The 23,406-nt window shown below is 37.3% G+C and overlaps 1 pseudogene across 1 annotated transcript in view; it reads left to right on the top strand.

The window, feature by feature from the left end:
- LOC143233418 (SPARC-related modular calcium-binding protein 1-like) overlaps window positions 1–23,406 on the top strand; it is a 91,893-nt pseudogene that overhangs the window by 18,741 nt on the left and 49,746 nt on the right. The window contains exons 2-4 of the transcript XR_013018130.1: window positions 6,904–7,075; window positions 11,019–11,222; window positions 15,504–15,551. The product of XR_013018130.1 is annotated as an SPARC-related modular calcium-binding protein 1-like (transcript). The remainder of the gene's footprint in view (window positions 1–6,903; window positions 7,076–11,018; window positions 11,223–15,503; window positions 15,552–23,406) is intronic.

Below are 23,406 nucleotides of genomic sequence, written 5' to 3'. Positions count from 1 at the left end.
TTTTTAACGCATCCACAACCTCAATGTCAAGAGAGTGTTTTTGCAGCAACAAACCGTGTACCATGAATTCTCGAATCTGGCGAGAAGCGTTTTGTAGCTTTTGACTTTAGAAAAGTACACTTTGGAATTTTGGGAATGATTTTCAGAATATCTGATATCCAGCGAAACAGGCGCTAATATTTGCTCAAATCAAGCTGATGTGAAGATCGGATGTGATATGTAGGCAGTTATAAATGTGTTTGAGTTTCAGTTGTAAAGGTTACTAATGAATGGTTAATATATCAACTGAGAACAGTTGCAACAACTAAAATCCTAAGACTGAAAATGTGATACACATGTCACAAGTGTTAATATAAAGCCTATTACATTTTGCATCACCACAATCTTGTTTTTCTAGAAACAAGTATTTCAACAGCACTATGTCCACCATTAACTGCTGTATGCAAGTTAATATACTCGTTTGCTTGTTTTTTGTTAAATATGAAACTATACAATGGGCTATTCATGATTTATGATGTGCTCACTACGGGTATGGTAACCCAGTAAATTGTGTTATAAATCTTCTGATTTACCGCTGAGCCATTGTGGAACTTAACGTATTCGAGAGTATTGTCTGGACGTAACTACGGTAACTCTCAGTTGGATTAATTACATAACTTAAGAAGGGAATTGGTACCAATTTAACGATTACTCTCTATGAGGACAATCTGTAGAATTCCCGGAGAACCGATTTGACCTGTACGCTGTCTCATGTACGAAATGGTAAAGTCGGTTAAATCCTATGGTATAACGTTGATTTTTAAAAACATTAATCTGCTTAGTATTAGACAGAAGCACAATTTATGCGATATTAATACACTGTTGTTGTTATTTCGAAACAAGCACAAAGCTACACAATGGGCTATTTGTGCTCTGCCCACCACTGGTATCGAAACCCGGCTTTTAGCGTTGTTACTTCGCAGACATACCGCTGAGCCACTGGGGGGCGTTAATACACTGAGTCAGCATATGAGCCCTCGTATGGAAAATATTGTGCCGTTCCTAACGCCCCCTTTTGTTGACGAAACTAGTGTATGATAAGCCAGAGTAGTCATTTTTGTTTTCAAGATTATCGGAATAAGGGTCTGATGAGCTATTTTAGTGATAGCACTTAAAAAAACCTATCAAGCTTTGGAGGTGAAATGCATACGTTTTTGCGCCAGTTGTCCCTAATTTAGGAGTGTAAGACTAGTGCAAAGGCAGTTAGTCATCACCACGTAACGCTAACTCTTAGGCTGCTCTTTTACCAAAGATTGACCTAACTTTATAACGTTCCTACAGCTGAAAAGGCAAGTATGTTTGTGATGGGGATTCGAACTCGCGACCCTCACATTATATGTCGAGCACACTAACTACCTGGCTATGCAGAGCTATCTTTAGAGGGGAAGTGTGTGCGTTTTCAGTCACGAAACCGTATCGGGCTATATGCTGTGTCTACCGAGGGCCATCGAACTCATTGATTTTAGCATTGTAGATCCATAGGGAAGTGGTTCCCAACCAGGGTTATGAGATAGCGTTCCAGCGGGTGCGAGATAACATTTTTTCTTTTCCAAATGTTTCGTTTTTGTTTATATATCATTAAAAACTAATTATAAAAATTTGTTTTGGCCACCTTCACCTTTATTCTTAAATAAATCATTAAATAAATAAATAATATATTAAAAGTTAAAAGACAGGTTTGTACAGTTTTTATGTATGTTAAAAATTCAAGTAAAGGACTCATAATGTTTCTCTGTGTATTAAATATCCTAATAAAAAAAAGCCATATTTTCCACTTGTAACAGTAGTTCACATCTAGGTCGTGTCATTACTGCTGTATGTTACTTGGGAGGTTTGAAGTCTCAAGGGAGTGAAAGTTCTGGAACCTAATGGGCATTCAAAAATTAGCCATCAATTCAGTTGCTATGGGGCATTATAATACCGAATTATTTAGTTTTAAAATAGTACGTTACATGTTTAAAATACAGGATAATTATTTGGAAAAATACTCGACAACCCACGCAACCCGCATGACATACCTATAACTGTTACTGTAAGCGCAAGTTAAAACGTCACACAAAGTAGTAGCACTTTGAGGGCCATCTTGAATTGTTTGTTTGTTTTGGAATTTCGCGCAAAGCTACAAGAGGGCTATCTGCGCTAGCCGTCCCTAATTTAGCAGTGCAAGACTAGAGGGAAGGCAGTTAGTCATCACCACCCACCGCCAACTCTTGGATTACTCTTTTACCAACGAATAGTGGGATTGACCATCACATTATAACATCCCTACAGGAGAGCATGTTTGGTATGACTGGAATTTGAACTCGCGACCTTCAGAATATGAGTCGAACGCCTTAACCCACCTGGCCATGCCGGGCTGCCACTACAAGGATACTGTGGATAGATAGCTGTTGTAATTAAAGCGTGCGCGGAACAGATCACAAGTGGTACAGAGCAGTAAAGACAAATAATTCAAAAGAAAATTAATCCAGTGAAGAACAGAAACTTGACTGGCTGGAATAAAACAAATGCTCAATTAATCATTAATTAAAATCACTTAAATTAATGCTTATTTGTCACCCGATGGGACAATGGTAAGTGCATAAAATTTACAACACTAAAATACGTGGTCACGTCAACCACTGGGGCATGTTCAACCTGAATGGTTTGGTTTGAATTTCGAATAAAGCTATACGATGGCTATCTTCGTTTGCTGTCCCTAATTTAATAGTGAAAGGCTAAAGGTAAGGCATCACCATTCATTACTAACTCCTGGGCAACTCTTTTACCAACGAATAGTGGGATTGATTGAAACTTTATAACATCCTCACGGCTAAAAGGGTGAGAATGTTTGGTGGGAGGGGATTCGAACCCGCAACCCTCAAATTTCGAGGGCAACAGTGTGAAAGAAAGAAACTAAGTTCTTCGCGGAACTCCTGATAGGTTAGATCGCCCCCAGAAACAGAAAGTTTATATCTGTAATGTAACTGATGTCAAAGTTCGATCAATGATGAATGAATGAACACTTTCGTAGGTTCATAAATAACGAAGCAAGTTGACATTTCTTAAGCAAAGAACTCCAGAATGAGCTAATACAGATAACCTCGAAATAAGTCATTAGTGCATTTGTCGTAAAAATAAACATACCGTGTACTGTTCTACCATCGTGTCCTTGATATTAGTTGTCAAGCGCAGATGTTGGAATTTTTAAGAATGGCGTTTATCCAAAGAATGAAGATAAATGTTCTATAAAGTTTAATGTCTTTCATTAACGTTGAGACCTACTGTATCAGAGGTCATTCTTGAAGAGCTTAATAAATAAATATCATTCGAAGGTTGCAAAGATCGGGGAATGTAATAACGGCGCAAGCATGAGACGTTAACACATGGACGTTGAAACTGAAAAATGTTAGATTTCGTTCATTGTTGAGGTCACTTTTTGAACTTTCACTCGCAACTGATTAAAAACGTTTTACGATTTTCTTTTAGGATTCCGTACGGTTTTTGCCGTATCGACTAAGAGGTGGCTCGTTGTGAGGTCCTTTGTTTATATCATTCTAAGAGCAGTTGTCAACACTAGATGGCAGTGTAAAATTTAACGTTTAAAAGCGGTAAGATACTAATGAAACGGATATTAGCAGCATTAAGGAAACTTAAGAAAATTCGATTCTTCGTAGAGATATAATATACAGATTTCTCGTTTACTTGTAATTTAGTACGATGTGCTTATAAAAGCAAAGCTAATCAGCTAGAGAAGTAAAATTGCTAGTAATTTATTTATTGGCATACATCAAATAATTATCAGTAGTCCCGTGACTACACATTTGTTTCAAAAGAAAGTAACCTATTATTATTCACGAATTTAAGTACTAACCAATCATAGCTACTTAGAAACAGTTAAAAACTGAATTTTTATTGCTGATATTGTTTTCACTCCTATGTGGGGACGTGAATAGTACAGTTGATAAGTTTTTATGTGATTTTGATTAAATTTGGTACAAATATCTTTCAAGGAGAAGTCATTTAACTTTTGGTGAACGTATCTCGAAGTCCGAGGTCACACTGAGGGTAAATTACTTTCGTTCTTACGATAGTAATGTAGGATATCAGATAACGTTCACAACATTTTTGCAGTACTTACGTTTTTGAGGGCATGGAATTGTTTGGTGTTTATTGTGAAAGTAAAAAGTATCGCTGTGTATGTATGTGTGTGGGTTGTGCTCTCGAAGCATTTTTCTAATTTTATGTTAAAGCAGTGTTTTTTTTTTAAGCTTCTGCACACGGTTTTCTTAAACCATTTGACTAAACATTCCCAGATATAAGAGGTATTTCAGAGAAGAAATGTTGACCCACACACGCAACACGTATGTATTTCTTCTTGACTTAGGTATTTCTTAATTAAACAATATTGTAGAAGAAAAAAAGTGATAGTTGTTTGATTTTGAGGGCCTGGCATGGCCAAGCGCGTAAGGCGTGCGACTCGTAATCCGAGGGTCGCGGGTTCGAGCTGCTCGCCCTCCCAGCCGTGGGGGCGTATAATGTTACGGTGAATCCCACTATTCGTTGGTAAAAGAGTAGCCCAAGAGTTGGCGGTGGGTGGTGATGACTAGCTGCCTTCTCTCTAGTCTTACACTGCTAAATTAGGGACGGCTAGCACAGATAGCCCTCGAGTAGCTTTGTGCGAAATTCCAAAAAAACAAACAAAACTTTGATTTTGCTATTATTTTATACAAGCAGAAACGCCCCCTATGGACGGTTGTTTGTGCTAATAAATACTAATCGTAGTATTCAAACCTTACTGGGAAAAAATTCTGAAAAAGTGAACTTTTTTTTTTTTTCTGGAAAGTAATTCACTGGAAAACGTTTCGGATTGTTATAAACAACTCACTTGGCGCACACAGCTTAGTTGCTTTGCGCCATTAACGCGAAACCCACCCATCCACCCACAACTCATTGTATCAAAATAATTCAGTGTGCAGAGCTAAACGTTTTAATAAATTTAACTGATATAAACTGTGATGTTTTTTATGTATCAAAGTGCTATTCTTTATTGAAATAAATAGTAGTTTTTCAAACTGTAGTTTCTCATTAACACGTTAAAAATTATATCAATGAATATATCATCAAATCTTCATGATAGTCGCAGTGAAAGTCATGTTTTTGTTGTGGGAAGAGTGCCGTTGTTTACAATTGTGTTCTATTATAAAGAAATAGCTGTCGTACATACCAACATTACTTTTATCACTGTGTGAATCTCGAATATTTAGTGTGAATTTTCTTGTGGATTTTTGTTTGCGATGCCAATTAAATAGATGGCCCGGGAGTTTTGGCTACATACATGGATGGTGACATACGCGCTAAGTCCATTATAATAATAAGATTATTTTGCATTCACAAAACACAAGGAAAATTTTCTTAACTAATTAATGATAGAAGAAAAATCTCTAAAATAATAAAAAAAATGTACTGTAAGTGGAACATCTTTGTATCAGAATAGAAATATGTAAAGAACACTAAGAGCCCGCCATGGGGCCAGGTGGGTTAAGGTGTTCGACTCGTAATCTGAGGGTCGCGGGTTCGAATCCCCGTCGCATCAAACATGCTCGCCCTTTCAGCCGTGGAGGCGTTATAATGTAACGATTAATCCCACTATTCGTTGGTAAAAGAGTAACCCAAGAGTTGGCGGTGGATGGTGGTGACTAGCTGCCTTCCCTCTAGTTTTACACTGCTAAATTAGGGACAGCTAGCGCAGATAGTGCTCGTGTAGCTTTGCTCTAATGTAAGTATTCATTAATGACTGTTTTTAAAAGGCGTGATGTGTTAAATTAGTTAGTTTAGTTGATTTTTGTTTTAAGTACAAAAGTTTAGATATTAAGTTGTGCATAGAGGTATAAGAAGGCATAAAAAATCTAAATTCTAAACGTTTGAAATGATCATATCTGAGAGTATAATTTATCGTAAAAAAGAGTACAAATTAAAAAAAAACTTTCGTTTTTGATCCATTTCAATTCATGAACATCAAGATAAAAACAAAGATAACCGACTTGTGATTTCCTTTTCCATGTGGTTTCTGTCAAACTATAGTTTGTTAGAATATATGCTTTGGGAATATATTTTAACAAATCAAGGGAAGAAATCTGGTAGGTGTTACGTTTTATTGATTTGTAATTCTTAAGACTGAGTGGTCAAAGCAAGTTTTTGTTTTTTTTATAAGTACCATAAGTGAAAAAGTACAATATTAAATATTGAACATGATACTAAATTATTTCATTTATTTAATATTATAACTATAATGTGTGTGTGTGTATTTTTGGTGTTAAAATATATTGTTGTATCAGTGTGATAGAACTACATCATACCAACAACTTTACATATTTACTGAATCAGCTTCGTACCCAGAAGCTTGTTTCTTTTATTGAAGATAGTGTGTTTGTGTTTTTTTTATAGTAAAGCCACATCGGGCTATCTGCTGTGCCCACCGAGGAGAATCGAACCCCCGATTTTAGCTTTGCAAGTCCGAAGACTTACTGCTGTCCCACTTGGGGACAGTAAAAGTGTTTTCTCAATTTAGTTACAGATTTGTATTTGTAAAAATAGTATTCAACAGGCAGATCAACTATCACAAGTAATAAAACATTTTTTTCCCATAAATATGTTTATATTCTCCTACAAATAAGCGAACTTTCAATCAACCACATTGCTAATTTAACCAATTTTATGACCGAAATTATTAGAATAGGATTTCATAGACTGTTACTGATGATTTTATTTTAGTTATTGCTATCGTATAGTGAACGATTTTCAAACTTTCAAAGGTATTTCTTTCTTACCATGAATTATTAATTATTAATTAATCATGGTTGTAATTATTATTTAATTATACAGCTTCCTCTTCAGCCTGATGATAAAAACCCAAAATGTGACTTATCCTGCGAAGATGAGGAGCCTTCTTTAGTGTGTGGTACAGACGGGCGGACTTACCGGTCACCTTGTGAGATAGAGCGGGCAAAATGTGAGGGATATCCCGTTAAAGTGAAAAATGAGGGAAAATGTTCTGGTTAGTATGCGTAGAGGATTCTGCGTGCACTCTTAAACGGTAACAGTTTAAACCGAATTATGACTCTTTGATACGTTTTCTAATAATCTCGGTCGTTGAAACAGAACGTTTTAAACAAATCGTAATGAATTAGAACAACCTATAGGATCAGTTACTTTAAAATAATCAAGCGTGCTTTATAATTAATCTGGAATTAACAGGTAATGTACACCTAAAATATATCTTTATTTTGTGTGATAAATAAAAATAAATTGTTCAAAAATATAAGCGTTGGGGGTAAGCGTGTGTCGTTGTTCGAGTGTTATCGTGTGTTGAAGTGTGTAAGGTCAAATAACTGACAATGTGTATCTTCTGAACTTTGTAATTCCTATTCTCTCACCAAAAACATGGTTTATTGTATTTTGCCCTGACCGTCAAATAAAAGCAAACCGTTTTGTTATAATTAGAACGATAACAAACCTGGTGTACGTGAATAGCATAAAGAATATCAGAATGTTTTAACAATAAGTAGCATACTTGTAGTATTTGTTTTTTTTTAATTAAGCACAAAGCTACACAATGGGCTGTCTGTGCTCTACCCACTAAGGGTATCGAAAGCTGGTTTATAGGGATGTGAGTCAGTAGCCTTGCCGCTGTGCTACTAAGGGGCTAATCGTAGTAACTGCTTTTTAGTTGTAGTAGTCACCCGTTAATACTGTTATGTCCCCGTTGGTTGAGCTGTATGTTGAAGGTATTGTAACGCTAAAATTAGAGGCTCTAATTCAGCGGCGGATAAGGTTTAAATAGCCTAATTTGCACTAAGACAAACAAAGATGCAATGAACTACATTTTTAGTCGAAGTAATATGCAAGAAGCATCCTCAGTATACAGCACTTCTTTCTTAAAGTTCGAGAAACAGCAGTAACCGACGTTGGTTCTGTTGGTTTAGTCCCGTGTGTTTCAGATTGTAGTTTATGCACTAAATTCGATTAAAGATGCAATGTGACGTTGCATAATCACATCTATGGCTGCGTTTTATTAAGAAAAAAGTCGTATATTGAAGCATGAATACTTATTAATATTTTATCCCGGTTGGAAAATTCTAATTCGTGAAGGAGAAAACTAATTTCTTAAACATAACAAGATACTGTTGGAACTGTCCACTAAATTCACCCTTTAGTGTGATGTTAACTGAAGTACCATCTACACCCTATGTATCTGGAGCCATTTAATGTTGAGGATGGGTCGTTGTGTGGATGTATGCAATGAATGTATTTGCTCCAAAGTCCCGAAACAAACGTTTTTGTTTGTTTTGAATTTCGCGTAAAGTTACATGAAGGTTATTTGCGCTAGCTGTCCCTAATTTAGCAGTAAAGACTAGAGGGAAGGCAGCTATTCATCACCACTCGCCGTCAACTCTTGGGCTGTTCTTTTACCAAACAATAGTGGGATTGACCGTCACATTATAACGCTTCCACGACTGAAAGGGCAAGCATGTTTGGTGTGAGGGGATTCGAACCCCCGACCCTTAAATTATGAGTCGAGTGTCCTAAACACCTGACCATGTTGGGCCTTTTTTGTTTGTTTAGAATTAAGCATAAGGCAACACAATAGGCTGTCTGTGCTCTGCCCAATAATGGCATCGAAAGCCGGTTTATAGGGGTGTCAGTCAGTAGACATGCCGCTGTTTCACTGGAGGGCCGAAACAAACGGGTCCCCCGAGTCTCTCTTCTCAGGATAATTATAATTCCAAAATATAATATTCAGGATATAAGAAATCTACAAACGAGGGTGCATTGTTTAGCGAGTGCTCACTTGCAGTTATGTAAGCACTGATCTGGGGCGTGTTTAATATTAATTACTGATTTTACTTTGCATAACCTTAGGATTGTGTTTTTTTTTCAACCCGATGGTTCTTTTTGATTTGACATATAATTAAATACATGCTCAACCACAATATTCATATTGTAGTTGACCCATATTTTTGACTTACACAAGTGCCACCTAGCGGTTAGCAACGAGTCTGTGTGTCAGTTAGTAGTTGAATTTACGTAAGGCACGTATTAAAGAAGTCGTCCTTATGAATCCAGTACGTACATTTTCAAGCAAACTAAGTTATTATTTTCAAAATCGTGTTATTTTGTAATATAGGATATAAAGAAACTTGTGTATCAGTAAACTCGCAGGTTCAGTTTCTCGTCCCTCTGAAGGTCGTTATTATTTATTGTACAAGAATTAGAGACCTTCCTTAAGTTTCCACATACCACTATATTAATTAAGGGCTTTGACTTCTGACGTGACCTCTGGAAACGTGCCTGCCTCAAGGGTAATTAACTTCCAGGCAAATTTAGATACGATACCATTTTTTTTTTAACTCTTGAGACACTCAACTACAAATTATGATCCTGTGTGTGATTCAACCTTCTTTGTCTGATTACGTCCATAGAATAACTTTGTCAGCTTGACACGTAAAAACATCTATGCTCAACATGTAAAAAACAGAACTACGCTTGTGTGTTTGTGTTTTTTAAAATCTTAACTGGAAAAAAAATGCAGTTTTAAGGACACAGCTCAAATCTTAAGTGACAGTTTATTACAAGGGTTACAACCCGTAGTGATTAAATATTTCAGTTATGTGATTTTAATTACATAATATAAACAACACAGATTGCATTTCTGATATGATATTTAAAGTTGTGATAAATAATTACAGAGCTAAATATTTTGGATATATATATACTAGTATGTCTAATTTGCAAGGAGAATTAAATATATGTCTTTTGAAATGACCCAAATTTCACGAACTAAGTTTAGAAAACAGGCCAGTTTATCGTTTTAAACTTTAAAAAATTTGAGTGTTTTATATAAACCAACAAAGGGTTATATTTTTCTATTTTCTTTTTCGGGGTGTGTGTGTGTTGAAATGTGAGTCGCTTTAGAAGTTAAAATGAACTGAGTGAAACAGGACATCATAAATATTTTTCTTTCTTTCGAAAGCACAGTTTTATTGTTTTCTTGCGTGTAGTTTTAAATCGAAGAATTTTACACTGGGTAAACAATTATGTCTTAGTTTTGCTTCACTTTAGAGAGCTTAAAAGCTTAAGAGTTTAAAGTACGTGTTTAGTTAATTCGATTTATATGTGAGTGTGTTAGAGGGTGATGAACTGAGAAGCACGAAAACAATTGAACTGAAGAGCATTCGAACATGTTGCCAGAGTTAATCTTTCATTTTAAGTCCAAAGTTACATAGAGGCCCGGCATGGCCAGGTGGTTAAGGCGCTCGACTCGTAATATGAGGGTCTTTCAGCCGTGGGGACGTTATAATGTTACAGTCAATCCCACTATTCGTTGGTAAAAGAGTAGCCCAAGAGTTGGTGGTGATGACTAGCTGCCTTCCCTCTAGTGTTACACTGCTAAATTAGGAACGGTTAGCGCAGATAGTCCTTGTGTAGTTTTACGCGAAATTCCAAACAAACTAAACCTCTTCTGGGTTTCAACTTTGCCCGATTGTTAGGATGCACAATTCAAAATTGGCTGCTGGCAGGATTGAGTTCCGTCATCGAGCATGCGCGCCCTTTCAATCCCATTATTTATTGGTAAAAGTGAAAAGTATTCCAAGAGTTGACGGAGGGTGGTATTGACTACTTGCTCTTCCCATAGTCAATTAGGGACAACTAGCGCTGATGGCTTCCGTATAGGCTTTGCACGAAGTTCAAACAAACAAAATATTTTATTGTAACTCAAATATGGAAGAGATCAACGAACGTGATTCCCTCAGGTCTAAATCCTGCCGAAGAAGAAGTAGTAACTCAAACGACTTTTTTTAATTTGTCGATAGGCTTAACATCTTGAAACGACAGGTTACACAACATAACATCTTCGGATAATTACACAATTGCTATTTGTTTATTTATTTTTCTCGCTTGGTTTCAGTCCATTGCCTCGTGTTGTTATTTTGTTGTAGGATCGCCGAACTGCTTTGATGTTCGGAGATTAGCATTAGCCCAGGCTGCGGAGGGCAACCGCAGGGTGACCATTCCCGAGTGTGAGGAGGACGGTTCCTACATGGAAGTCCAGTGTCATCGAACAACAGGCTATTGCTGGTGTGTGGATGACAACGGAAAACACGTACAGGGAACTTCCGTCAAAAACATGCAACCAAACTGTGGTAACATGAGTAAAGTTCATCAACCTGTAGTAATAAAAACTAAACGAATACGATGTCTTAATAATAATTATCTGAAAGTGCCTATACCAGACTACTGTGTTTCGTGCGACTTCCACATCTAGTAAAATATTTCAACCATAAAGGAAAGTAATCTCATAGAGGCTTATGAATAAAATGTTAAACATATTGAAATCAAATTAACTTTTCGATTAATTTTAAACAATAGATTCTTCTTGTTTAGTTACTGAACAAAGACAGTAATATCTTCTGTCTTCGCGGTCATTTTTCAGATAGGTAAATGTGCTGTTTAAACTTTCTGAATTTTCCAGATAGAGAATAAACTCTCTTAGCCAGATCTAAGTTTTACTTTCATTAGGATCCGAATTTTCGGATGTAGAAACTGTGGTCTTTCCTTTAATTATTCTATAGGCTTCTTTTACCCAATTTAATCTTTAGAAAAATCCCGTCTAGGTAAACATTCAAGATAAACTTATTGCTAAACTTATAGGAAACTTCCATGTTCCTCTGGTGGCTTAACGAGGATAAAGGATTTCTAATGTAATCTATAAGAATAGACATTGTAATTCGTTTTTCATCTATATGATGTCTTAGAAAGAACAATACTGTGGTCTTCAAACAAACTGTGGCACAAAGAGTGTGGAAAGCGTGAACAAAATTACTTTTATGGTACCTGTGACGACGTTCATACTAAATGACCTGATGGTCTTATAGTGTCAGCATTGTAACATTTGTAAACATGCGAGATGAGAAACTTTAATTTTTATGAAAATGATAAGAGGTAAGAATAAAGTGAAACGGACAAGTGGTCATGTTAATAGGACACTAGCGGACCACTGCGAAAGATTGTTCTTCTGGAATATCATAACACCTCCCTACGTATGTCATATATCGAATACGCTTAAGAAATTAGGATATGAATTTACCCTTTGATTTTGGTCTAGCGCCCTATTACTATTAACACAACTTGTGCGAACGCCCTAGTGGCACGTTGGTATGCTGCGGACTTATAACGCTAGAAACAGCGTTTTGCTTGTTTGTTTGTTTTGAATTTCGCGCAAAGCTACTCGAGGACTATCTGCGCTAGCCGTCCCTAATTTAGCAGTGTAAGACTAGAGGGAAGGCAGCTAGTCATCACCATCCACCGCCAACTCTTGGGCTACTCTTTACCAACGAATAGTGGGATTGACCGTCACATTATAACGCCCCCACGGCTGTAAGGGCGAGCATGTTTGGTGCGATCGGGATTCGAACCCGCGACCCTCTGATTACGAGTCGAACGCCTTAACACGCTTGGCCATGCCAGGCCCCAGCGTTTTGCAATCCGTGGTGGCAGAGCATAGAGTGGAGCTTTACGCTGACCAACAATAAAACTCAACCAAACTAACCTGTAATTCAATACAACTTGTCAATAAAAAGTGCATTTTCTTTTTGAACGCACCTCGTGTTACGTAGACTCTTTGTTACACACGTCGTGCTGTGTAGACTTGTTACGCACGTCGTGTAACGAAGAATCTTGTTAGTTATGCACGTTGTATTACACAGACTCTTGTTATTACTCATCGAAACATAAAACATTGATTTGAACACGAAAAGAACTGAGTGGATAAACAGGTTTGTCAAAATCACATAAATTACATTATGTTGCCATGCATGCCGCATACCGATATTTCTTTTGACTACATGAAATTCAGAGGTTATGCACACTTTACAAATGTTCGAAATGTGAACTTTAAGTACTTCAGTTTGGTTCTTTGAGTATTATATATTCTATAAAACAAAATTTTGTTTGGATCAATAATATTTTCTCTTTCATATAACTAGACCAGTATAGGATTAAACAGCTTTTAGTGACCATTTTCTCGTTGCAATGGCCCAGCATGGTCCGATGGTTAAGGTGTTGGACTCGTAATGTCAGGGTCTTGGGTTCGAATCCCCGTCATACCAAATATGCTCGCCCTTTTAGCTGCGGGGGCGTTATAATGCCATGGTTAATCTTACTAAACAAGTAGCCCAAGAGTTGGCTGTGGGTGGTGATGACTCGCCGCCTTCCCTGTAGTCTTACACTGCTTAATTAGGGACGGCTATCGCAGATAGCAGCTGTGCTGCTTTGCGCGTATTTCAAAAACCAAACAAGCTCTCATTACCAATAATCTTCAAGTGTTCAAACTAACTTGTGCACATTTTAAAATAGCAAAGTAGACGATAAAATCCTCATCATGTGGTCTTATTGATTCACGCGTGACACTTGCTATTGGACGTACTTGACAGAATAATAAATTACATTTAAAATTGAGACGGCACGTGTTAATTAGTGGATTCATTTAGTCACACCATTGCTCGTGCGGAGTAGTTTCAAGTGTAAATAAGTATATATATCTCTTCTATTCCTCAGAGAATATTCTAATACTTGTTTGTTTGGATTCAGACCGGGGCTCCTGATTGGCCGAGATAAATTCTGGATGGTGTTTGTATCAAATCATAGCTAGGAACAGATTAATGCGTTGAAGTAAAAAAAAACAACAACAACGCTAATTCAGACATTAAAGCAGTGTCCATAATGTCACAAGTGGACCAACTAAAACGGAACCGCACCACGATACGGACCTGAGATAACGCGTTCATATACAAAAGAGTGTTTCGGTTGCCACCAAACGCGGGTCAATACACGTAAAGCATAATATTATTAATAAAGTTAAATGTTCCATGGAGACTTCTCCCGTTCCAGTGATTTCCAGTAACCAAGAAAAGGCGCTGTGAGAAATGACGCGTTTCGTGCTCAGCAGTAATTACAGGATTATAGGAAAAGCACAAATACGAAGTCTTACGAAAACACGGTCATCATGCAACTCCACAATGGTGGATTCTCATTAAAGTATTCAGTGTTGTATGATGCCTTGAGACCTTTTAGAGCTAAAGTAAAAATATATTAATATTTAGGTGTGTATTCTAACATTTTACTTTAAAGTATTCAGTGTTGTATGATGCCTTGAGACCTTTTAGAGCTTAAGTAAAAATATATTAATATTTAGGTGTGTATTCTAACATTTTACTTTAAAGTATTTAGTGGTATTTTACGTATTTGGTATGCTACACACATTGAATTTAGGTAAAAGTAGGAGGGATGAGATACCATACCAATAACACTTCATCAGACTACTACATTTTCAGATCTGTGAATTCTTTTAATCGTGCAAATGGTTGTCGCATGTAAATGTTCGTGAACCCATATTGCAATGACGTATATGGTTTAAGCGGAAATTCTGAAAACAGGTTCATTATTCAATTAATAGACGGTTACCATAACGGCAGAGGTTCATGTAAACTCTGCAATATTCAATATTATTGTGAACGCAGTCATGGAAACGGTGGTAATAACAGACATGGCGGTAACATTGAACGGTTGCTACAGGACCATTTTTAGAAACAATTTGAAATGTACTACATTAGAGACGCTATGCATGTACGCATAACATCCGCCATGTTGCAATGTCAGAATAAGTGAAGCAGGTCTTTGGTTTCTTTTGAATTTCACGCAAAGCTACACGAGAGCTATCTGCGCTAGCCCTCCGTAAAGCTACACGAGAGCTATCTGCGCTAGCCCTCCTCAAAGCTACACGAGAGCTATCTGCGCTAGCCCTCCGTAATTTAGCAGTGTAAGACTAGAGGAAAGGCAGCTAGTCATTACCACCAAACGCCAACTCTCGGGCTACTATTTTACCAACGAATGGTGAGATTGACTGTTATATTATAACACCCCCCCCCTTTGGGTTACAAAAGTTGATAGGTTCTTGTAGCCAATTACGTTAAATAGCTCTCTGAGATAATAGGTCTTGATAGCAAAATTCTTGCTAGGTTGACATTCACCACAAGCCTTTTTAAAAGTTAGAGACATCTTCCTTATTCATACAAGTTTTTTTGTTTTTTTATTGGTTGTACAAAGTAAAACTTTAGAACGTTTCATCAGGTTTACCACCAGATGAGCTACGAGAACTAAGATTATTTACAAACAACATAAAAACTTCTGTGAACCTTAGAACAACACGCACAGTACTTTTTAATATTCAATTAGAAATCATATATTGTTTTGCTGAATGATAACCATTTGGCATATCGTATGTCGACTTTATTTCACAAATATATCGGGTGTTTCTCAAAAGGGGAGGAGGTTATAAATTGGCCAGTCAATATATATTTAAGATATTAATAGAGATTACTGTACTCTATAAAATACAAATTTGGTTTTGGTTTTGTTTTTTTCAGGCAAACGAACTAATAAGCGTCGATCGTCAAGTCGAAGACGAAGGAAAGGCAAGTTTAACAATTGTGCTCTATGATACATTACAACAGCCTGTCTGATATACAAACATTGTAACTTTATATAGAGGGACATTTGTAGGTGTAAACAAAAATAATTGTTTTGTTTATTTGTTAATTTCCACAAATTTGCACCAGATGTCCCTACTTTAGACTGGTGGAAAGACAGCAAGTCAACACCACCCACCGCCAACTCTTTGGCTTTTTATTTTAACAATAAAAATCATTATATATGATTCTTAGTTTATATATTTTTTCTTTTACAAAGAACCGAGCATAATTTGCAAGACGATTTTGGAATTTTGCAACATAATATAGCAGGAGAAACATGATTCGTATAATGCGTTCGGTTTCTCACGAAACATGGTTAACGTGTTATGTTAGAATATTAGATAAATTGAGAATAAATATATTTAAGTCCTGACTGAAAATACATTACACGTTCCGAGTACGTTTTTGGGAACAGTTGCAAAGATTTCTTCACAGTTTAGAGTTTATTGGTGTGATTTATACAAAATATAAAAAATTATTTTATCAGAAATCCCCGTTTCTCTTTGGGTATCTCGTTACACATAAGTTTTGTCTATCAGTTTAATAATGGCTTGTGTCAAAAAAAAGTTTTTAAAAGTTATATTTTTCAATATATAAGCAATTCTATATGTTTGTTTGTTTTTGAATTGCACAAGCCATTCCTAATTTAGTAGTAAAGACTAGAGGAAAGGCAGCTAGTCATCACCACCCACTGCCCACTCTTGGGCTACTCTTTTACCAATTAATAGTGGGATTGACCGTAACATTTTAGCATCCACACGACTGAAAGGGCGAGCATGTTTGGTATGATGGAGATTAGAACCCCCGACCCACAGATTATGAGTTGAGTGCCCTAAACACCTGGCCATGCCGGGCCTTTTTGTTTGGAATTAAGCATAAGGATATACAATGGGCTATCTGTGTTCTGCCCATCACGGGTATTGAAACCCGGTTTGTAGCAGTGTGCGTTTGCACACATGCCGCTGTGCCACTGGAGGGTCGAAACAAACGGGTGCCCCGAACCCCTCCCCTCAGGATATTTATAATTCCAAAAGATAATCTCCAAGGCGAGCATGTTTGGTGTGACAGGGGATTGGAACCCGCGAATTATGAGTCGAGCGCTCTAACCACCTAGCCACAATTGTATATGAATACATACGTTTATGTATTTTTTATACCAGGAATTCTGCAACAGTCTTTAGGTAGGCATTGTTACAACTTGCGATAGTTTTCGCGTGTTTCCCTTGAGTTTTCCTTATTCCATCCTTTTCACCGATGCCATTTACGCTACGCTTTCTTGTAGGCATTGTGTATTAGAGTGGTAAATCCTGGTCCGTTTGAAAAAAATGTACATGGTCAGACAACCATGGTAACTCACGTAAACGTGACTTTATTTAATAAAAATTCACGAAAAGTAAACGATAAAGAAAAGTAATGGTATTTATAATAGTGTACACAGTGTGAAACAGTCATGAATGTTCAGTGTTTGACACGGTTTTACGAGTTGAAACAAAGAAACTCCCAAAAATAAAGAATAAAACCCGTAGTGGAGAAAGGGATAGCTGAAAAGTGTTTAGAGCAGTCTATGAAATAAACCGAAGCTAAATTATTGGACCGTAAAGTAAGTGTAAAGTTGTAATGAATTTCAACTTAGCTGATTATGCAGAAACGTCTGAATGCGTGTTCACAAAGTTCATATAATTTTGAACGAACTGCGCAGGCGTATTTTAGATTTAAATAAGTCAAGAAAGCCAATAGGAATTTTATTTAATGTAACGCCATTGTTAAGGAAATTACACGTTGGTTAAGTGTTCTTTGTGTGAAATACTTTGCAACAACAAGAAGTAAAAAAAAAAGAAGTCAGTCGTTACGTGATAACAACGACACCGTGTACAACACTACTTCCAGTGAAAGGTTTGACTAAGCAAAAAATAGGTAAGGTGATACTGAATTGAACAAAGGCTTTTCTAACAATGTGAGATTTTCAACGTTTTATTGAGAAAATTGCGTGAAAAGTTCAGACGAACGTTCTGTAGACTTCCCTGCCACCCACCCCCAAACATTTTCAATGGGGTTCAGTTCGGGCGAACACGCTGGATAGTCCAAAAGATTCACGTTATTCGCCATGATAAAGTCCTTTGTCCTGCGGGCATTGTGGGTTGCAGTATTGTCCTGCTGAAAGATCCAGTCATTTCCATACAAGCGAGTACCTTCAGTCAATAAGGATGCTCTCTCCAACATGCCAATGTAGCCAGCTGCTGTTTGATGCCCCTGTGTAACCTAAAGCTCCATTGTTCCATGGAAGGAGAAATCACCCCAAATCATGATGGAACCTCCTCAACTGTGTCGTGTAGAAAATGTCTCCGGTGTGATATTCTTGTCGTGCTAATAATATTGGAAGCCATTTGGATCATCCAGGTTAAATTTTTTTCTCATCAGAAAACAAAACCTTTGTTCACTTTTCTGTGTCTCATGTTTGGTGCTTCTCAGCAAAGTTTAATCGATTTGTTTCGTGGTGTGGAAGGAGGCATGGCCTTTGAAGACGTTAACGATTTTTAAAGCCTTTCTCTCGTAGAGGCCGTCTTATTGTTCTTGAGCTGCATTCTTCGTCCGTAAGGGCCTTAATCTGGCTCGACGATCGGCTGGTATCTTGCCGGACAACCCGTCGAATCTTCCTATTCAACGCCGGCGAAATTTTCTTGGGCCGACCACTTGAAATTCTCGTTCCGTATTCCTCAGGGTCTTTTAAGAAATTTGCAACAGAAGTTTTACTACGCCCAAATCTCACCAGCGATGGCACATTGAGAGATACCTTGTTTTTGCAGCTCGACAATTCTGCCACGTTCAAACTCTGTCAACTTTTTAGCCTTTATCATGTTTTTATCCATTGTAACACAAGTGATGTCAGTGGTAGATGTTGACAATGCTAATGCTTGAACAAAAATGACTAAATTTCGTTACGTGTTTATCGATTAACACTTCATTTCAATATGATCTTAAACTTTTGACCAGCTAGTATTTAGGCCAATTTCATTGTGTTCACATTTTCCCTGTTAAATGTTAAAATTTTTTTTTTTTTTTTCCCTTTTCTTATTTTCATCTTTCGAAGCTCTACTCAAATAAGTGGTTGAGTATAACAACGCAAAATGCATATTATTTCTATATGTTCATTGGCCTTAAGATTTTGGCCAGCAGTGTATGAATAAAACGTCAAGTCACTAAACAATGCATAGAGCAAGGCCTCGGGTCTATAAGCAGTTTCTGGAGCAAAGCGTCAGACCTTTATGTACTAAGTGAAACTACGGACAACTCAACATTTTTAACTGATTGGTAATCCTAACAAGTGTTACAACTTAAAGTTAACGGTCGTATTGAGACTGTACACACAGATTCCACCTCATGCTTCGCTTGCAATCTTGCTTTATTTTTGTCAACCTCACGATAATCACAAGATGTTTCACATATACAGTTTTATCTTCAATTATTTCATCTGTGATAAGCTTCCGAATTATTCTTTCAGAAACCGGCTTGCTCTTAAGGACGAGAAACCCATTGAAATAAAAATGTATCTCGGAACGACTGGTATGGGTATTAACACTTTTATTGATAAGCAGAGAACAACGTTTCAACCTGCCTGGCACATGTCTTAGGGACGAGAGTATAAACGGGTACCTGGATTGTAGGGGGAGTTGTAGTTGAATATTAGGTTATTAATTAGTATAGGTATAACGCTGTTCCTTTATATTGGTTTAATTTTAGTTGCTAATAAGTAGGGCTTCTTTGTTTCTCTACTTAGGATCTGGTAGTTTACTATGGTTATGTTGTGTTTATTTGATTTGCAGTGTTCAAAAACGAGTGAAGGTTTTTTTTTTTTGTTCTTTAAATCTAGTTTCCATTTTTCTGCTTTTTTATACTCTCGTCCCTAAGACATTTGCCCGGCAAATGTCAGCTGAAAACCCTCTTTGTTAACCTGAAGATGATCTAAGAAGGTCGAAACTGTTCTCTACTTTATATATGTAAAACCGGCTCGTTTTCTCGACATCACTGATTATGTTATCTGCTTTATTAGTAAAATACCCACACCAGCCGTTCTGAGATACAACCGGCTGACTCGCACTTTGTACTTATTTTCTTTCTTTATGTGTTAAATGTAGTTCTTTTCGGTATAGTTCGTAGTAATTTTCTTTCTTTATGTGTTACCCTCACCACCTGGCCATATTGGGCCTTTTAGAAAATGTACATATAATGTCGTGTTATTGACTTGCCTGCTCGATCAAGCTACAATTAAGCATAGTTTTATGTTCTTGGCTATTTGTTCTGGTTCTTGTTCCTTATTTTCAGAGTAGATACGGAGGCCTTGACCTTGACATCAGTGGGATAATTCTCATCGCCTTGGTCTCCCGCTGGGATTTACTACGCTAAAATCAGGGGTTCGATTCCTTTCAGTGGACTCAGCAGATAGCCCAACGTGGCTTTGCTATAAGAAAATACACACTCATCACCATGATCTATGGCACTGTGCCTCTTTCCGTGCAGGTTGCTTATAGTAATGCTGAACAGATCTTATTGTAGGTTGCAGCTGAAACCCAGGCTTCAATTGATGAAAGTGCCATCTAGCTGTTTCAAAAAAGCTTGTATTCCAGTCTTCAATCTCTCATCGACTAACAGATCAGTGCAAGCATAATTTTTCTGGTAAAGTTTTGGCACATTGTGTGCGGATGAGAATAATGTCGTATCGTCAGATTTCTTACAAATGTTGTTTCCAATCTGGTTCATAAGACCATCTGGATGTTTTGGGAATAACAAGGTGCTTAGAATCCTTAATACTGCCATACAATCAATTGCTCTTGTGAAGATCACTGAAACTGGTTGTTTTCCGTCAAGATTCTTCATTTGGAAAGTTTGATGTCAATGTGGATTCAATATTAAAGAACTGCAGAATTGTATATACATCCCTCCAGCGCCATGTTGGAGTACTACAACTCCTTTGTTTCACCTTTGAGTTCTTGGATGATCTGCGTCGTTTCTTCGGTGCCACGAAATCCAAGGGATCCACAGAATTATCACTGGACATTTCATCTTCATCACTCTTTAATGGAATGGCGTAATCAGTAAACCGTTTTTGTTTATTCGTGCCTTTAATTTGCTACGCGGCTATTTTCCATCTGCTTTTCATGCTATTTTGACCTCTGGGTCTAAACCATTGCATCCACACTGACATCGAGGGCATTTCCCACAAGTACTGCACTTTACACTTACGGATCATTTTCTTCTTTTCTCATATTAACGTTGCTTTATCAGGTATAAGATCAGTACACCTACTATCGATATCTGTTTTGTGACCATCCGTGGATCCGGTTTTCACCAAGGGTGTGGCAATCGTCCGCTTTTTGTCCAATCAGGTTTTGGTAAAAGTATTAACCAATAAACAATCGATCAGGAACGATTTGAAATATCAGGTTGTACAAAATCCAACGTGCCTTGCCCGTGGAAGCACTGTTATAAAAAGTGCACTATTAAAGTATGTTTGATGTTTACGGTTTATAACAGAAGCTTTGATCTGTAATAATTCTACATCGTAACGTTTCTAAACATACTTTGTTTTTTATTTGTAATTATGTTTACCTAACGTTAAAGACTGTTTATTTCGATCATTTCTACCTTCATGTTGTGTTATACTGCCTACACCAAAATATATAAGCTATGGTTTTTATATTCTGTACTTCCAGTGAGTTTGTTTGTTTGTTTGTTTTGGAATTTCGCACAAAGCTACTCGAGGGCTAGCTAGCCGTCTAATTTAGCAATGTAAGACCACAGCTAGTCATCAACTCTTGTGCTACTCTTTTATCAACGAATAGTGGGATTGACCGTCATATTATAACGCCCCCACGGCTGGGAGGGCGAGCATGTTTGGCGCGACCGGGATGCGAACCCGCGACCCTCAGATTAGAGTCGCACGCCTTAACACGCTTGGCCATGCCGGGCCACTTCCAGTGAGAAAAATATCATAAAAGCATTAGGTACATTAAATGAAGATCATTGTATAAGCCGGTAGGTAACTTTAGGTAGTTTTGAAAAAAAAAAAAAGTATTAACTTCACTATCAGTTGAAGTGTGAAGCCCCTCTTTTTATGTGCAATTATTCTGGAGGGAAATACATTATTTTTATTTATTCATAGTTTAGCGCCCCCTGCTGGTACAGCGGTAAGTCTACACAGATTTACAACGCTAAAATCAGGGATTCGATTTTTCTCGGTGGTCTCAGCAGATAGCTCAATGTGGCTTTGCTATAAGAAAATACACACACATATACACACCCATAGCTTAGGGCGCATTAAGGAGGTTTAACATTTACCCTGTTTAGGTTATCTAACGGTTTCTATGGGTACCTTTATTTACCTATATTCCCAAGGTATTATGAGTGAAGTATGTCCTTTTAATATTGCTGAATATAAATAACCATTAAAAATTGTTGTATTAGTTATAGGTACACATTTTTCTCTTGAGCGAAAGTAACTTGACCTATCACATCATTCATATACACTTTGAACGTCACGTGTGACGCTCATATGTAGCTCTTTTCGAGCCTCGTGTGTTGAACCCCCTTAACCAGTTCATAATGCCTTATTCAAGAAGATCAGTTGCATATCAAATAAATATAGCTGTGCCACGTATGATACCTTAGGCATTTTAGCATTATGTTCCATGAGTCACACGTAATGCGCAGATCAGGGTACGGGGTTAAGCAAAAAATCGGGCGTTTTTGTTAGGCCTAACATTTGTGTCACACTTTGCGGGGTCTAAGTAGTTAACTTGTATTGTTAGAATCAATAACAAACACAGCGAGTAATTACATATTGCTTGAGAATATGAAGTATTTAACGTTGTTGTATGTTCCACAAAATTTTCTTTATTTGTTTAATTAATTATAAAATAATGAATGCACAAGAAAGGGTGAGCATGTTTGATGGGACGGAGATTCGAACCCACGACCCTCAGCGGTCGGGTCGTTATAATGTGACTGTCATTTTCTGCGTTATTTGGTAAAATAGTGACCCTAGAGTTAGCGATGGATGGCTCTGACTAGCTGCATTCCCTCTAGTCTTAGACTTCTAAATTATTAATAGACGTCTATCACAGATAGCTCTCGTGTAGCTTTTCGCGAAATTCCAAATACAGTTCCATTGTAACAAAGGGTGTGAACTAATCTTCAAAGCAATGTTTGGGGATGTATTTTTCACTCTTCAGTACCCGTATCACTTACTTATATTTGTTGTAAAGTTCGGGTAGTAAACATAAACAATAGGAAAGTCATAATTTGTTTTTGTTCCCGGAGCAGCTTTTGTAGAATATTAAATATTCGTCTTTCATTGGACAATGTGGCGCCAGGCTTCACCTGCTCTTGCTTCTTACGTTTACACCAAAGAGCGCTGATCTCTAACATATTTTGTTTTTGATTTTCACACTCGTGGTGACGTCAAAATGTGCCCACGCGATTCTCGAAGCTGACTAAATCATTCCAACGATACGGTGTTTCATAATGAGCGAGACCTCGTCCACGTTCCTTCTCAAAAGCTTCATCGATTAGTCGAATCAAAGACCGACGAATTTTCTGAGGATTAACGCTAGTTCTTGGTTCCATGCCAGCTTCACTGAGCTAATGTAATTAATAGTTGGCAATCCGGATTTCTGTCAATAAAGAACATTTATGTCAATATGAATACAACAAATAATCAGCTAACTAGTTGCTACTAATTTTGTATGTTGACCAGAGGGAAGGCAGCCAATCAGCAATATCCCACCACCCACCATCCGTGCGA

Source organism: Tachypleus tridentatus, chromosome 1 (assembly GCF_004210375.1).
Source record: "Tachypleus tridentatus isolate NWPU-2018 chromosome 1, ASM421037v1, whole genome shotgun sequence".
Lineage (NCBI taxonomy): Eukaryota > Metazoa > Arthropoda > Merostomata > Xiphosura > Limulidae > Tachypleus > Tachypleus tridentatus.
Note: the sequence above shows the minus strand (reverse complement) of the source record. Positions and strands in the feature narration are given on the sequence as shown.